The sequence below is a fragment of the Crocodylus porosus genome, unplaced genomic scaffold, assembly GCF_001723895.1.
Source record: "Crocodylus porosus isolate Cpor-Errol unplaced genomic scaffold, CroPor_comp1, whole genome shotgun sequence".
Lineage (NCBI taxonomy): Eukaryota > Metazoa > Chordata > Crocodylia > Crocodylidae > Crocodylus > Crocodylus porosus.
Genome location: NW_017728948.1, coordinates 19,483,771 through 19,501,645, shown reverse-complemented (window position 1 = coordinate 19,501,645; position 17,875 = coordinate 19,483,771). Strand labels below are relative to the sequence as shown.

Sequence of the window (17,875 nt, the reverse complement as noted above, 5' to 3'; positions counted from 1 at the left end):
ATTATCATCTCAAACAAACGCATCCAATATTTAATATCTCAGCATATTTTATCTTAAATTAGTTTACATTAACTGACACAAAACAGCTGCAAATATTCTACATAGAGTCTTTAGTTAATCGTTTGCAGCACATTAGTTCATGATAAAAGCGAGTTCTTTTCAGTGCACGTCACAGAAACAATGTTGTAATATTTGCTTTTATTTCAGGGAATGCTATCAAACGATATCTGAAATATCTATCTGCATAATATTAACAATTCAAAACTGAAATCTGACATACACATTTTGATTCAGTGAAATAGCAAATTTTAATCAAGTTTGTAAATTGAATATAAGAACTTTAAACATAGATGGGCTTGTTTAATTTTTAAATGGTCCTATTTTCAAGGCACCAAGTTAGGAGGGGCACTGGAATTACACCCCTCCCCTGCCCACCCAGAGTCTGTGTCCTGGAAGCATTCCCATTTCAGGAACACCCAAACAGTCCCCAGCTGCTGTTTCTGCTGCTTCTTTAACAGCAACAGCTGGGCGAAAGGGTGGCAGAGCCTAACTGACTTTATTTTGGACTCTCTCCACACACAACATGTTGCAGTATCTGGGCCTCAATGAGTAATACCGTAAGCTTTGATTATTCATGATGGTAAGTACTAATGCTTATAGTGTTTACAGAGTTGGTTCCTTAAAGATGAAAGCAAATAATATTAGACTCATACCTGAAGTCATACCAAGCAGCCCTCTTTAAATAAGAAAAGCCTAGTGGTAACTGTAAATAAATTTCACTGCTCTTCAGAGAAAGTGTTTATTTCAAAAGCAAAGATGCATCCTTAGGGCTATTAACCCAAACTCAACTGTCACTTTGCATCAAATGCTGAGGAGTTGCATGAGCTTGAAGGCTATAAGCATGTATTAGACAAATTAATCCTCTGTCATGTAGCTGTATTTCTCTGATAAATCCACCTCCATATTATTAGCACCAATGTTTTCTTGAGGTTCGCAGGACATGCACAAGATAAATTTAGCTTCTCAAACCTTTATTCTGAAGCTGTGCCAAATACCATCATGACAGGTATTCCCTATGGGGGCTGTAGGATTTAAGGCTAGCTGCTAACTGCTTTATCAGTGACTTCATTATACAGTTCTGAAAATAACATTCATGACTGCCTTAAAATAAATTGCAAGTTTGGACTGCATGTTGTGCCCTGCAAAATACACACACACACACACAAAATACAAACACAATACACACATGCAATATATATATATATTGTGTGTGTGTGTGTATTGTGTGTGTGTATATATATATATGTACATACACACACAATCTATATTATGTATTGCGCGCATACACACACACAAATGTTCTTGCTAAAATTTGTCTATCATTTAGTGTAGTATAAACCTCACTGTTTATAATTCTAGAGGATGCACTGAGAATAGAGTTAAATAAAAACATTAGCCTTGATTTTCACTTATACTATATTTCCAGGGGGTTTCAAACTTTTTAATACCTTCTAGGTATATTTCTGGCAGAGCAGGGGGAAGGGGGGTGGCAGCAGCTGGACGTGGAGCAGGGGGAGCTTGCATATGGTCGCACAGGGTGGTGGCTGGTGGCAGCAGCTGCTGCGTGTGAGCTCCCTCCCCACGTCCAGGATGCTGGGCGGCACTTGTGTGGCCTTCAGAGGGGAGCCACTGCCCTGCCCCCCCCTCCCCAGCCCTGCTCCTGGGAGGCAGCGCTGGCGGGTGGTGAGTGGCAGTGCTTCACCCCTCCCCGCCCACTCGTGCATGTCCTGTAGCCCCTTTCCATGTACTCCCAGTTGACAACCCCTGCTATATTCTATTCTTAATCAAACTGATTTTGCATTACTCTAACGTGATTGGTTTAAACTTGGTTAATCTTAATTAATGCCAACACATGATCAAAATCAGTTCAAATTGTTCAGAAATATGCAAATAGAAATAAATCAATTAGGTAAATTGCTATAAAAAATAAACATACTATATTTTTGCCAAGATAACAAAATATGTTACCATGCATTTGTTGCCTCCTACCCACCTATTCCCACAGAAAATTAACCAACTTTCCACCCTGCCTACAGCCCACTCAACACAATTTCAGTTTTCATAAATGAGCAGAGGAACTGAATGTCTGCAGGCTACAGGTGTCCCATTTTGAGGTACTTTGTTGTTTAAATAGAAATAAATTTTGTCTAGGTTCCACAAACAAATAAATTTTGTCTAGGTTGCACAAACAAAAAATCAGGTTTAGTAGACCAGTACCTGAAGGAACTGTCCATCAACAACGCTAATGAAGCTGACACCACAGCACATGCACGTTTTGATACAGATACAATCTTGGCCTTAAAAAAATGTCCCAGTCTGAACTTAACTCAGACTGCCTGGCACCCAGAACCAATGCCAGAGCAAGATCAGGTCTGCCAATGCTCCAAAGCAAAAACCTACTCGCTCAGTTAGAGCTGCATGCACTTGGCTGCTGACCCAGGTGTGGATTGATGCCCATTTCCTTCTCAGTTCCCTTGTACCATGGGAAATGTTCAGTGTATTGGGGCTGAGACAGAACAAAAATGGAGCAAGATAAAAAAAAAAAGGCTGAGATTCAAATACTATGAGCAATGGTTCTCAAAGTGAGGACTGCAAAGTTGTCTGCTAGTATTGAGTTAATTTCTCCTGATTTCCAGTTGTGACTGCATTAAAATAAACTAAATCTATATTAATCACTTTACTGGTATTACTGTTCCATATAAGTAGCTGCTGAGGTGGTGACTAGTGATGGCCAGTAGAAGGGAAGAATAGGAGGGTTTATAATCCACACCATAAGTTTAAAAATTGTGATAGGGACAATACATATTGAAGGAGAGAATGGTGGGGGAAGGCGGAGAGGAAGAGAAACAGTGGGATATGGGCCTGGATGCAAAGGGAGTCCTAGAGTCCTAATGCATGGAGGTGCCCAAATACCCGGGACACCCACCTCCAGGTAGCAAATGACCTGGTTCTGGGCACAACAATCCCCACATTTGTGACCTCCAGGCTTGACTACTGAGACTCATTTTTAGAAACAAAGTTTAAGAGCAAGGTGGAAAATGCAGAAATGTTTCTTCTCAGCTCCCTGACTCTCCATAAATATCTCCCTGGTGCTCTGCCTTGGCTCACTGAAAGAGAAATCTCACCAAAAGTTAAAGGCAAAGGAGAGGCAGTCAAAAAGCCTGAGGCTGAATTGATTCCATCTTTGCAGTTTTCTCTAAGCTGCCTAGACTGAACCAATACTGAAGTGAACTGGCGTTCACTTTTGAGTCTGGAAAGGCAGCCAGATGTCTGGTCCAGACCAGAAGCTAATTAGAGCATGCCTCTCAGCCTGCCAGCCACTGCGAAGGGCACTTGATTGCAGCCGCGAGGGTCACACTCCTGACTGGCTGCCTGCACATGCCCTCCAAGCTCATGTGGGTGGAGGAACAGTCCCTGCAGCCCAGCCAGTGCTGGGCATCAGCCTATTGTGGGGGGAGGAGGGGGAAATCTCTGCACCTGAGCAGGGTTTACACCACCCAGGGCAGCATTCCCCAAGCCCTGCAACAGGGGGAATTTCCCCCTCCCACCCCTCCGAATGGCCCTGCACTAGCTCAGCCCTGTTCCCACAGGTGCGGGAGGGAACAAGCCCTCCAGCCCAGGGCTTAGCCAGTGCCCCACACCAGCCCATGTGGGGGGAGCCCCACACCTTAGCAGGGGTTTCCCCTGCCCCAGGCAGGTCCCCACAGCCCTGCTGCTAGTGCTGAGGGGGAAATCCCCCCCTCCCATACCACAACGTGGTCCAGCACCAGCTAGGCCCTGGGCTGGAGGGTCTGTTTCCCCACCCTTGCCTACCTGTAGGGATAGGGCTAAGCCAGCAGTCATTGGTGATGTGTAGGGGGTGCACCCCGAGATTAGCCATGCCTCCCCTGAGAGTGGCCGCCACCAGTGCCTGTGTGAAGTTGCCGCTTGCCGCCACCCCGCCGACACTGCTGTTGCCGCCTCCCACTCGGCCAGCCCTTGCTGATGACAACACCATGGCCGCCTGTGGGTGATTCCCGCTTGGTGCCGCCATGCCCCAGCTGCACTGCCACCGCCTTCAGGCTGTTGCCTCACCCCCCCCAGTCTCAGGGGGCATGAGGCATTCATGCCAGCACTGGACCATGCTGAAGGGTGGGAGAGGGGTTTGTGGGGCAGGTGCTAAGTATCCTGGGATGCTGGGGGAATGTGAGTTAACTTGAGCTGGGAGAGGATCTGGGACAGAAGTTTGATAGATCAGTTTAGCCTCAATCTATTAAGTTTGAGACTAATCCAGGTCTATTTTAAATGGGTTTCAGTCATTTTGAAACTGATCTATGTGAACTGAACCTCTGTTACAGGTTGAAACTGACTTCCAATCACTTAAGCCAGTTTTGTGTAATGTTTGTTTGTAGTCAGAGTCTGGTACAAATTTTACAGCCCAAACTCTTCACTGAGCTAGACCCAGCTACCTGAGAAACTGCCTGTTCCTCCACAACACTTTCCATAAACAGTTATGTCCCTCTGGATCAATGATACGATCAGTCCACAGGGACTGAGTATGGCAGTGTGTGGCAGAAGAAAATTCACAGGCGCTTACAAGTGAGACAGACTAGTTATTTGTTAAGCATCAAAGATGCAATTTATGCAGTGCAAGACAGTCCTTAAGCTGATAATGGCTTGGGAAGCCTTTAATTGGTCAGGTAATTGTCTCCCTCTGTAACAATTGGACAGCTGAGCTCTCCAGCTACCTCTTGGTCTAGTCATAAGACTGCCACTTTCAGCATACAGTTCTTGGGTGGAGCATATGATTCCTCCATGATCAAGTTCAATGGTGACCTTTTAGTCATGATGAAAGGTTTATCTGTCTTCCCACGCTAACTGATGAGGGAGGTAGAAGCAGAGGTCACACAATAAGCAGAGTTAGTTTAACTTTGATAGACTGGGTTTAATTGTTTCTCAAAGATAATACAGACAGTCCTCAATTTATGATTTTGAGTTATGAACAACAGTACTTATAACATTTATAAACTGACACCCTATTTTGATGTTTGGACATGGGTTTTGACTTTACAATGCTCAAAACAGCTGCATCCAGCCGGTAAGTCTGTTGTGGTGGAAGGGGATGGGGGAGGATGTAACAGCCAAAACCCGAGTAATTAATAAGCAATAGAATTTGCTTCTTGGAGGCATTTGGTATTTTGCCTAAACAGGTAATATTAGTTTATATAAAGCTTGTAAGTTTGTGAACTGCAAATGTAACTTGTCTGTCATAAGTTTAACCAAAATGATAAAATTAACTGTTCATGAAACTGCCTGGGCCCCATAGGCAAAGCTGTAGCTGTACGATTAAAAGACCTAACCATTTTTTGTTCAGGGTTCAGCCTTGATAAAACTGGATCTAACTACCTGGCACACCCAACACATCCAAGAAAACATATCCCAAGAAAGCGTATTCAAACGGAGCCTAAAACGGGTTGGAACTTAGGTGGAGTAATGTCAATTTCAAACCTAAAAGTGCTGAATCATAATTTCCTTATTGGATAAACCCTAGTCTGGGTAGTAACCTTTTATGATAGTTTTAACACCTTTCAATCCCATAGGGTACAGGGCAACATTATGAGTGGCTCGGAGGCCATCAGATTAACATAAGACTAGGTATAAAAAGCACGTGCATCAGGTAACCAGCAGGAAGGAGGGAACAGAATGGTCACATTTCTGTTCCATGCCTGGATCCTGGACTCCCGGTGTGAGTGAGGATAGGATCTTGATCAAGGGACCTTCCCCGGTAATCTCTGTGACAGCATTGATCGAGGGACGCCTGACTTCGCTGGAATCACTTGGTGCGCACCTGGCATTGAGGGACTATCGATAAGTTGCCAACCCATGTCTGTCTATCTGTTGTTTTGAACAGTCCAGTGGCTAATACCTTCGCAGTGCCCAGTTGGCCTGCGACAGAATTGATCTATCTGTTGTTATTATCTGTTGTTGTGTACTATTAGGTCTTTAATACTGCATTATCTGCTTATCGCATTTATCTTTCTGTTAACTGTTGTGTGTGTGTGTAAGCTATAATAAATTTGCCTTTATTTCACTCCCAACTTTGCCTCCTCGATCTGAAACTGAACCTAACAGCCCAGTTGGCCTGTGATAAAATTGATACACTCACAGCACCCAGCTGGCCTGTGACAGGAGGGAAGGGGTACGGGGCGGGGGGAGGTCAATGCCCCACGCTGAGGGAGAAGTGAAGCTAGGGCTGGCACAGGGGCTGGAGCAAGCACTGCCCAGCCGGGGCAGGGTGGGCATGGGACAAAGCCATGGCTTGTCCAGGGGGCAAGGGGAATAGGAGCAGGTTGCTACTGCTCTCGGAGCTGCTTGACTGGCAGCTCTCACCACTGCTCCTGCTGCTTGTCCAGGAGGGCATGGGGCGGGGGGGAGGGCTCGTGCCCCTAGATCTGCATGGGGCAAGGCAAATCTGTGCTCGGAACTGTGCGGAGCATGGGGTAGGCAGTGGTGCACTGGGCTACGCTCCAGATGGGTGGTGGCGGTGGCGGTGCTATGCCCTCCCACTGCTCACCCAGTCAGGATGGGTCAGGTGTGAAACAGAGCTGCTGTGCTGCTGCTGGACGAGTAGCATGCAGTGGCAGGAGTCACCCCCCAACCTGCACCCCCTGGATGAACTGTGGCTCCATCCCATGTGCCCCGTCCCGCCCTGACTGGGCGAGCACTAGGAAGACATGTGGGGGGGGGTGCCCCTGGATCAGGGCAAGGCAGGCTATGCTTGGGGTGGGCGGCAGAGCAGGGGCTATGGTGGGGCTGCAGCCACCCCAATATTTGCCATAGCCCCCCCATATCCCCACTGCCCAACCAGAGTGCAGCCTGGTGTGGCCCCAGCCCTGCCTGCCCCGCCTCACACAGACAAGTGGGTGGGAGCAGTAGTGAAAGCTCCCGGATGAGCAGCTCCCGGACCAACGGCACGCAGTGGCAGGAGCTGCCCCCACCACCACGCTCCCCAGACAAGCCGCAGTTCCATCCCCAACCTGCCCTGCCTCGGCTGGGCAGTGCTTGCCCCAGCCCCTGTCCTAGCCCCAGTCTCACTCTTCCCTCACCACAAGGGCGTTGATCTAGCTTCCAGTGCCCCTTCCCCTCCACCACAACAGACTTGCTAGCTGACACGGCTGTTCGAGCATGGTAAAGGAACCAATGCCCCATTTATAACATTGTTCTTATGGAAAAACTGGTTCTGAGTTATGATGTTTCGATTTGCGATACGTATTCAGGAACCAATTGTGTCATAAGTCTGAGGACTGCCTGTATGTTATATACCCTGAAGGCTGGAACGGGTACATCCTAGCTAGGCAAACAAGTAAGTTGTACACAACACCTTCCACAAGATCCCAGGATTTAAATGATTTTCACTCCAAACTTTCATGTTGCAGAAGCTCACTGGAAGCTGAATAATGATGCTTCAGCTTTCCCCCGCTGGCCTGGAATCTACCATAAATATTTTCCATATTAGATGCTGGCTCTCTAACTAGCCATTGTTCTCAGCCGGACCAAGAAAGCCCTTAAATTCTGTGGCTCTGTACAGCAGAGCCCTGGCTTCATCTCCCTTTTACTGCTAATCCTGAATCAGTGAGATATTCACATTCAACTCCTACAGGTGTACTAGTTTACTGGCCTCAAACCCAGTTCTACATGGCTGTATGATGTGGGTCGGCAATCAGGGTATAGAGTAATAACCTCTCCAGTCATAGCTCCAGTGACTGCCTTTATGTATTTGAAACATTGACCTTCTGCATTGAAGAGAATAAGACCCAATATTTCTCTCTGGAGTGAATGAGTCCCTTGTGTTTTTGGCCCATTTGGTCACCTAGCACTTTAAACAACTCTTCAGTTGACAGCAACAGCTGCTGGCTGATATCTGACTAGGCAAGCTTTAATATCTGTTAAGCAGAGATTCCTTGGTGGGGCTGCATTGTTGCAGTTAGTGCAGGGGTACATGTAACTTTTTATATCATATAAAAATGTAAGCCCTTTCCAAAGGACTTTTGTTTATATTTCAACTCTATAATCCCCTTATTTGATTGGTGACACTAGTGGCAATCTTTATTTCTCTTCGGAATGAAATGTCCTCACGGATATGATCCAAAAAGAAACACCTTATGGATGCAATATCCAGAACTGGCTAAGATACCTCAACTGATCTAATAGGAATAAACTTGAATCCACTGAAACTATTTTGTTTTTACATGCATAAATATTGTGGGCCAAATTTCAATGTTTAATACTTAAGTTTGCTGGGGGAAAAATCACAAATCAAAGTCTGTTTTAACTACCTTTACCCACAAAAGTAGCTCAACTAGTGATGTAAAAAGCAACATTAAGGAAACAGTGGACACGTCTATATGAGATGTTTACCTCAGAGCTGCCTAATTAGCTCCACCATAAAGTCTCAATATCTACCCGTGCAGCCCTATTAGGCCACAGGAAACTAATCAACTCTGCCACAAGTTAGTTCTTGTAAATACAAATACCATCCTATGGTGGAGTTCTTCAGTGTGCACGTACAGACCTTGATGTGGCTGGCTGGAGCATAAGGGTGTGTCGGTGTGGGGGCTGCCTACTACCTACCCGCACACTAGAGCACCCTTGTGCCCCAGCTAGCCCCTCTGCAGCATGCTGAGCCAGGTCAGAGCAGCCCCAGGCTGGCAGGCTGACCCCCTGGACCTGTTGCCAGCCAATGTGCTCTTGTCTTGGGTGCATGTTCAAACACAGTGCCCAGAAGGAATAAATTCCAGCATGATATGTGCCAGAGTTTATTGCTCTGTTCTAATAGCACGTATAGATGCACCCAATATGAACTAAGAGCTACAGCATCGGACAGAGAGACTTACTTGATTTCTGTTCCTAGCTCTGCCACTGGGTTGGGTGAGTATCCTTGTGAAAGACATGTCATGTTTAAGTTCCTCAGTTTCCCTATCTGTAAAATGGCAATGATGGCAACTGACCAGCTTTGTAAAGTATATATGTGTGTGTATTTATGCACACACATATGTGCATGTATGTATATACACACATATATACATTGGGTATAAACACACACACATGTATATATGCTCTTATAGTTCATGTAAAATTTTGGGTCTCCCAATATTCAAGTGTCATGCACAACTGTAAACTTGAAATATCAAATATCCTGTATCAAATAAATCTGAGGCCACTGTTCTTTCTATATATTGTGATAATGTTGGTGTTAAGATATTATGCAAAAAATAATGCAACTTTTTTTTTAAAACTAAAATATGCATAATGCATTGGTTCCTACCAAGCGGGCCACAAAACCCGCTCAGGGATGCCATGACTCGGGTGCTGCCACTGCCCCACAAGCGCTCCTGCAGTTCTAACCACATGCCTGTTTCCAAGAGGAGCATAGGGAGGGGTTGGATCAGCAAGAGTCCTTAGCATGAGGCAGCTCCTGCCTGCTTAAAGCTGATCAGAGAGCCCTAATGCAGCAGGACTGTGCACACATGCCACAGCCCTTCCGGGGCTGTTTGTGCAGCAGGCATGCAGGGCACTTTTATCTGGAGGCAGCAACATCTAGTTGAGAAGCACAGAGGTAAGTTGAGGCAGCACCAACAGTGGTTCTCAACGGGGGATACCACCAAATTAAAAAAAGTGGTAAAGGGTTGCTGTGACTGAAAAAGGTCTAGAACTCCTGGCATCGCAGATGGATGCTGAGTCTTTTGTCCTTAACCCAGCAACAAATGCTGACTATAAGGGTCAGCACTGAGCTGCAGTAGCAAGGAGCTATAGTCCAGGCTAATATTAGAATGTCTGTCCCTTTTGTCATCATCTATTATTTTAGGGCATGGTATTGTAGCTGCTGTGGGTAACTCACATAGTCAGCTAAGCACTGACCTCATAGTACCCATATGCTATAAGAGCATAGCTTTTATTCATATTTACTCATTTACTCTTATTTCTGGGATAGAAAATGGTATGTCAGAAAAAATATTTTTAAAAGGTGAGGGTAGCTAACCATTGGAAGAAGCTACAAGCATTTGGTGGACTGCCTAGCTCTTGATATCTTTATATTACGAGTACTTAAAATTCTGAAAGTTATGAAAGTGACTAGCTTAATACAGGAGTAAATGGGTGAATGGGTCTCTAATATACAGGTAGTCAGATGACATGATCAGACTCATTCCTTCTGGATTTAAAGACAATTAAACCCTCTAAATATTTAAATCAAGTGACAGAAATGGATACTTCCTCATAGAAACAGAACTGAATCTCAAATTTAAGATGCTGCTATACAGATCCAAGTTTTACTGTAAACTTTATATCAGGCTCATTGAGGCTATTAAACTGCATTACAAATATTTATACTAAACTATGAACTTGGATAACAGATCAGAATTACTAGGACCAAAGCAGGGACTATCTACCTTTAACATGTTTCTACATTTAGTATTTGCATGCATCTATATGCATTTTAGAGCTAGAGAATTTGAGAAATTGGTTTTTCGTTTATATTATATTAGATAAAACTAAAAATTAACTAAGTGACAAAAATCAACTAAGTGACAAACAAAATATTTTGTAGTATAATTTATGTTTGTTTTAGCAAGAGGCCTGCTCCTGGGGACTTAATATTGCAGCCAATTAACCTGAAAATCTCATTTACTTTATTCTTCATAAAGAGATAGGTAACAAATTATTTCACTCTTAAAAGGAGTAATGTTTGGTTTTATTTCTTTTGGAGGCAATAGAAACCAAAATTCAGCTTCACCCCTATAGCCACCCCTTCCGGCCTACTGCCACCACTGCTCACCCTGCGCAGGTTGCAGCAGCTCTGCCTGCCCTGCTTTGACCTGCAGTGCAGCCCCCCACCAGGAAGACCCCTGTGCTCCCTGGGACACCATCACAGGGGCTGCTGCCTTGTCAGGGTTGCTCCCCACCACAAGTCCAGTGCCAGGGGCTGAGGTTTGGCCAGAAGCTGGCTGGCATAGCCCCCTAAAGTAAAGGGGGCAGGGAGGGGGTTTATTCCCCGCTCTATCTCCTTCCTACCAGAGAACCTCAGCCTGGGTCTGTGTGGCTGGGTGTGAGCAGTGGAAGCAGTGGCCGGGGCTGGCTGACCCCAGCTGCGGTTCCCCAGGAGGAGAGGGGAGAATAAATCCCATCCCTGCCCCTTCACCTCGGGGGGCCACGCCAGCCAGTCTCTGCCCATGCCTCTGCCCCTGCCACTGAAGCAGCAAGGTGAGTGTGTGTGTGTGTGTGGGGGGGGGGGGATCTTGATATGGACTGCCCTGCCACAGCCAGGCAGACCCCAGCTCAGGTCTGTGCCCAGTCGGCCAGGGTAGGGAGGGGGGAATTAAACCTCCTCCCTCCCATTCCCTTGAGGCTACTTCCAGGCCTGGCCATGCCCCCCCCACTCCAGGAGCCACGTCGGGGGAAACACCTGACAGGGGCTGCTCTGCTCCGGTCAGGTAGACCCTGGCTGGGGTCCCAGGTGGAGTGGAGAGGAGAGGGAGGGGGAATAAACCCCCTCTCTGCCCCCTTCATCTCAGGGGGCCATGCCGGGCCAGCACCTGGTCATGTCCCCACCCTTGCCACTGCAGTAGTGTGGGGGGAAAGGGGGGCTGACATGGGCTGCTCCACACCAGCCAGGCAGACCCCAGCTCTGGTCCTGCCAGTGGGACAGGGGCGGGGGGGGTCTCCTGTCTCTGCTCACTTCACACCGCTGCCAGGGCTGGCTGTGCCCCCCGCTGCTTGAACCCCTGTCTGGCAGACCCCAGCTGGAGTCCATGCTGGTGGGATGGGGAAGGGAGGGGGAATAAACCTCTCCCTTCCCAGTTCGCCTTTGAGGGTCAGCGTCTTGCCATGCCCTCGCCCCTGCTCCAAGTAGGGGTCTGGGGCAGAAGTTCCATAAATCGGTTTGAGCTCAATCAGTTAAGTCTAATACTACATTCAACTAGGTTTATGTCAAAGTGGTTTCAGCCATTTTGAAATTGGTTTATGTGCACTGAACTTCTGTTCTGTTACAGGTTTAAACCAGTTTATGATCACTTAGACCAGTTTATGTGTAATGTCTGTCCCTAGCGCTTAAAAAAAAATATTCAACATAACTTCTGCCAAGGGAACAAAAGCCTGACTCTTATCAAAGTTAATTGCAAAACTCTTATAAATAAACTTCAGTACATACAGGAGGCCCTGAAAGTCTATCAATCGCACAGCACCATTCCCATGAACAGGAGTAAAGAAACCTATGCTCTCTTCTAGTCGCAATGCTTTTCTTAGGAGTGCATCATGGAAAAGATCATGTGGGGCCTAATGAATTCAACCTGTTGACAACAAAAAAGTATCAAAAGTTTTTGGAAGAGCAGTGGTTGTTCCTGTCAGCACATGACCCACTTTTAAAGGAAGAAAAAAATGTCAAGATCAGTTTTAAAGGAATATTATACTAAAAAAATTCTATTAAAGATTTTTTTTTAATGGCCAGATTTTTAAAAGTGATAAGCTCTTAGTAGTTTTTTTTGACTTCAGTGCAGGTTGTGGATGCTTTGCCCCGCTGAAAGTCTGGCTATTTATTTAGAATCTTAATTTTGGAGATCTACTTTTAACGATTTTGACCAAGGAACTTGTGGGTCTCCCACTGTCAAAAGCAATTCCAGGAACAAAAACTTGCAAACTTCAAGAGACTAGCATCTAAGCTCAGGAAGGTAGTGATCAAAAAATCTTAACCCCACACGTTATAGAATGGCATAGTCAGAAAAGTGGCGATATAAAATACTGCCACTTTCTTCAACATGCAAGCTTTTCATAAGCTAAGTCCTCACATTGCTCCTTGGGGCAGAGTGGAATGGAGTTGCACATTATGCCCTGAGGCTGTGCAGCCTCTCAAAATCAAAAGGATGGCTACCCTGTTAGACATTGTGAAGCAACTTTGTGACTTGCAAACACCTCCACCAAGGGTGACAGCACATAACTTATACGTTTTCATATGGCCCCAGAGGAAGCTGGACCTCTTCAGCACTTCTTAAAACCACTAACAGAAATATTCATTCAATAGAGTTTTTCATTTTGTGTCTTTCTGTGTCTTTTTTTAAGTGTAAAAACAAATAAATGTGCTTTACACAAAACTATCCATCTAGAGCAACTAGAATAATAGGCTGTTGCAAAATATTTCAGCATTTCAAAAGGTAACACATAATGCTTTGATATTATTTGTAAGTATTTTGACAAGGAATAACCAAAGTTCAGCAACCCTCAAGGATACAGGCAGCGAGCAACCAAATTGTTCGATATCCTAAAAGGCCTACATGCCCCACTTTGCCAAACATCTTAATCCCATAGAAATGTGTTAAGGAAGGAAACATCTCTGTATGTTGTTTCTTTTCTCACTTAAAAGGACATCACTATCACTTTTGCAAATTCTCCAAAACACCACAGTGACTAGAGATCACTTCAAGGAGAATGCTCCCTTTTCACACAACTGCTATGCGATTATTATTATTAATAATAATCTGTGTAATGCAAAACCATGGATGAGTAAATGCTAATAGATAGCCAACCAGAAGGACAGGACAGTATAACACAGCTGTGTGCCCAGAATCAGGAACCACCAAACATGCCATACTTCCATTGTTGCAGATTTGAGTTGGCAGGGGAAAGTGGGGCTGAATATTGTGGAAATGGAATACTCTTATGCTAAACTAGCCGAGGACTCAAGAGCTACAGCCAGAGTTTTTTCTGCACTTTGGCCAGTCCATTAGGTATGCAGTGTAAGGAAAGGGGTGAAAAGAAAACCCAACAGTTGTACTTCCACAAAATTTTCAATTAATGTTTAGTCCTCTGGGTGTTGTTATGCAAAAACGCAATGTGTCACAAAAAACTCACTTAGGATGGAAGAGTAAATATCAAATAAATATAACCTTACACTGAAATGAGAGAGGCTGGGTAATATTGGAAAATAATATGGCAAGTTCATCATTATATGAAAGCTGTACCACAAGTTATATTGGCAATAAACAGAATTTCCCAATCCCCCCCTCCCCCCAAGAACCCAAAAGGACTGAATTAACTTTAGGTGCTGTACTTGCATTACACACACTGGCAATACATGGGACCTGGAACAAATGCAGTAATAGCCCCTGCAGGCCTTAAACTCCAGGCACCTATACCTCAATCAAAAGTTCTCTAGTTATCAGGTCCATTCAGTGCTATAAATAGCTTTATGCAAGAGGACAGACTAGATCCTTATAGACTAAAATCCTTTCCTGAGGTGTATGCAAGAAAGGGCCCCAACTAAAAAAGCAAAGGATTAATAAAAATATGGCTTCCTTCTCTGCATTGAAATATAATGAAAGGAAAAATATATAATTCATCCTATTCAACATGAAATAAATAAACTGTCATCATGCAATACATGCCATTACTTAGTTTCTTCAGAGAAGCTATAAACACAGTTATAAATTTAAGGGGACTTGTTTAATTTTCAGTCTAATTACAAAACTTTAAAATTGCACATAATTTTTAAATTCATGCATATCTAATACGTCCAAGGAGACTTCAAAATGCAGATGACTTCCTTCTGGTTTTATCAAGAAATTTAATGTTCTGTCCAAAATGAAGGTTGAAAAGAAACAAAAAATGATATATACCTATAGTGGTCAGACTATTTATTTATATTGGAATGATAATAGTCTACTCTGTTTCCAGAGGATGCAAGATACATTTTTGCATATGGGCTCAAAGCTAAAAAGTATTACATTCTCTCTCACCAAAAGCATGGACTACTTTGTAGAACTGGGTCCATATGCAATAACATTCAATATTCATACATTTCATCAGGAGCTAAGCACCTTGCAGGTTCCAGGCCCTCCCTAACATTCTAAACTCATCTTTAAACAACTTTTCCACATTTTTCTATGTAAATTATACCAGATATCATGATCACCATGACTACCAGATACATCAGTGGTGTCCTGCCTAATGCAATTGAACATACATTGATACCTAGCTTCACTACACTAGTTTTAAACTTAACTATCCATGTAGATTCGTGACATGCCCTCTAATTTAAATGTAATCTAAGATACGTTGCTTAGTGTATAATTAAAACTGCAGTTCACTTGTATGTCAGTAAAATTACATGTTATGTTACTTTATGCACATGAATCTGGGAGAAGCTAATGTTTTTCTGATTAGTACCCGCTTTGTGCTCCTTGCTATAATTCCAGTGTGTTAAATATTACTAGGGAGAGGTCCACGTTATACATTCCCAAACAAATAATAACATTTAAATTGTGTGCACAATATGAACAAAATCCTAAAAGCATATTGACATTATGGCTATGGCCCCACACATTATAGAATGGCATCCAGGGACAGACATTCAAAAGGCTTGAGCCTGACTTGATTCCGACTTTTCAGGTTAGTCTAACCTGCAAAGCTTGAAACTATTTGGAGGTGGATAGACATCCCCTTTTCATTTAAAAAAATGCAGGCACATGCCTACAGTAGCTCAGGCTAGAAGCAAGGGGGTGCCAGAGCAGCTTTCCCTTCCCTTTTACAGTGCTGAGCTGAGGGGCGATGTGGCCAGCATGAATGGTGCGTGCCCCTGGTGGCACGGCTGCACTGGCAGAGGTGGGAGCATGACAGTGGCAGCAGAAGCCTGGAGGTGGTGAACAGGGAGCTCCTGCAGGTGCCACTGGTGCTGTTGGGAGGTGGGGGAGGGAAAGTGCTGACCAGGGGTTGGCAACCACTCGCAGGTGCTGCTGGCAGCATCAGTGGCAGCCAAGGGCAATTGCGGACCACCTGCAGAAGCTGCTGGCACCACTGGTGGTGGGGTGGCAAGCAGCGATCACCCACAGGTGCCACTGACAGTGTCAGTGGTGCCTTTTTGTAGGGTGCACCGCCATGCGCAAAGGGTGATGTGCACCCACATGCACCCCCTACATGTCGCCCCTGCCCGGCAGGACACTGATTAGGAAGGGGTATAAACTCCTACCCTCCCTGCACCATCCCAGGCTTTTCCCTGCTCACTGCTCAAGGGGCAGAAGTGTTGCCAGCCCCCAGCTCCAGCACTCTGAGGCAAAGTGGGGTGGGGTGGGGTGCAATGCACGCATATGCTGATGATACTGAGCTTTCCAATCTCCCTCTCCCTGTCTGCAAATCTGACAGGGCTACAAACCACAATGTTTATCAACCCATCAGCAAACCAAAAGCCTCTCTCATTAGTTCAAGCTCATCTTAAACAGCTTTTTCCAATGAGGCACATTATCAGCTGACCTGTTGATTAGCTTAAAAAAGTCTTAAGCGGTCACTGTCCTGTCTGCCTAATCCAGTGGAATTGGATGGACGGACACACACATACACACCCCTCTCAGCATCAGATAACATATTACAGGCCCAGGGTCCATGGGTCTAGGGTCTGTGCTGTGAGAGATGGGAGGGAAGGGGGAATCCGGGCTTGAACAGCAAGCAGCACAGGGAGCCACACAGACCCTGCTGTGCCTGCATTCTCCACCGGAGCTCTGGCTAGGGAGAAGAAGGGCAGGGCCAATCTCTTCTCTGGAGCAGAGGGAACAGGCTGGCCCCACCTAGCTCAACTCAGCTCAGCTCAGCCCAGCCCAGCCAAGGGTAGTTAGGTCCTGATGAAGCAGGACCCGATCTACAAACATGCAGCTTAAAGTAATCCATGTTTTCATTAAACATGTCCAGGAAATATCTTCACTTAGTTCACTAAACATGTGTACACATTTGGAGTACATCCCCAGGGCTGGGAAAGCTCAGCTACTCACCCCAACTCCAGGGCTGTACTTTCCTACCCCCACCACCATTCCCAATCAGATTATATTTAGCCCCCTGACTCCTTCCATCCCCAGATGCACAACATTCTCCACAGACTCGCCATATCCCCCACCAACCTGCTGGCCCTGCCATTTCCACCAAATCCCACCAGACTTGCCAACTTGCCCCCATGGACCTACTAGCCTCCCCAGTTCCATTCATCCACCTCCCCTAACTTTGATCATGTTCCAGGCACTGGCAAATGTCTACACAAGCAAGGACCTGATCTATGATTATGTTCCTTAAAGTAAGCCACGTGATCAGACATCAGGTTCTGCAAAATGTTCGTGGGCCCTAAGTGGAATAAGTTTTCTTAAAAAACAGGAAATTTTTGATTTTGCCTTTTTTATGAACATTATCAACCAATAATTCTCAACACCAATAATCTGCATAGGGCTCTCCTGTTTCTGTCAAAGGGAGTTGAGCACAAACCACCCTCTAAGAAATTTGAGATGACTCTGATAAGAAGTAACCTGACTCAGCCATATATTTTATAGACTTAAAACAATATGTTGATTCCCCAGTTAATCTGCACACAACAATCATTTCAAAGTATACACTAAATGCAATATAATCATTGGGCAATTTAATTTAACTGATATATTTAGAAAAAAATCTTGGCCTGGCTAGAATAACTGCGTCATAAGGCACTTCCTACATTGCAGCACCAACTGTCCTTATTACTTGGGGTGTGATTATGTGGTCCAAGTAAAGAAGACACAGGACATAACTCTACTATGTAAATACTAGGGTTGTGTGAAGTTTTGGTACCCGATTCGATTTGGAGGAGATTCGGCATGATCCGGGGAGCGAAACTCCAAATCCAAATCAAATCAGGAGACCAATTAAAAGTTCCAAATCAATTTGAATCATCTGAATCGATTCAGAAAAGATTTTGTCACTTCAGAGATTTGGCCACGAACTAAACAGGCAGCTGACACAGCTGCCTCCAGTTGGTAAGTCTGTTGCGGTTGGGGAGAAG

The 17,875-nt window shown here is 45.0% G+C and overlaps 1 protein-coding gene and 1 long non-coding RNA gene across 12 annotated transcripts in view; both read right to left on the bottom strand.

Annotated features, from left to right (window-relative positions):
- The window catches only part of ABLIM2 (actin binding LIM protein family member 2), a 260,365-nt gene that overhangs the window by 238,349 nt on the left and 4,141 nt on the right, over positions 1-17,875 (bottom strand). The window lies entirely within an intron of this gene.
- On the bottom strand, positions 1,696-16,823 carry LOC109322280. Its single transcript, XR_002104343.1, has 4 exons — positions 16,813-16,823; positions 8,437-8,440; positions 2,983-2,986; positions 1,696-1,764 (listed from the first exon to the last, which is right to left on the bottom strand). It is a non-coding gene; the product is annotated as an uncharacterized LOC109322280 (long non-coding RNA).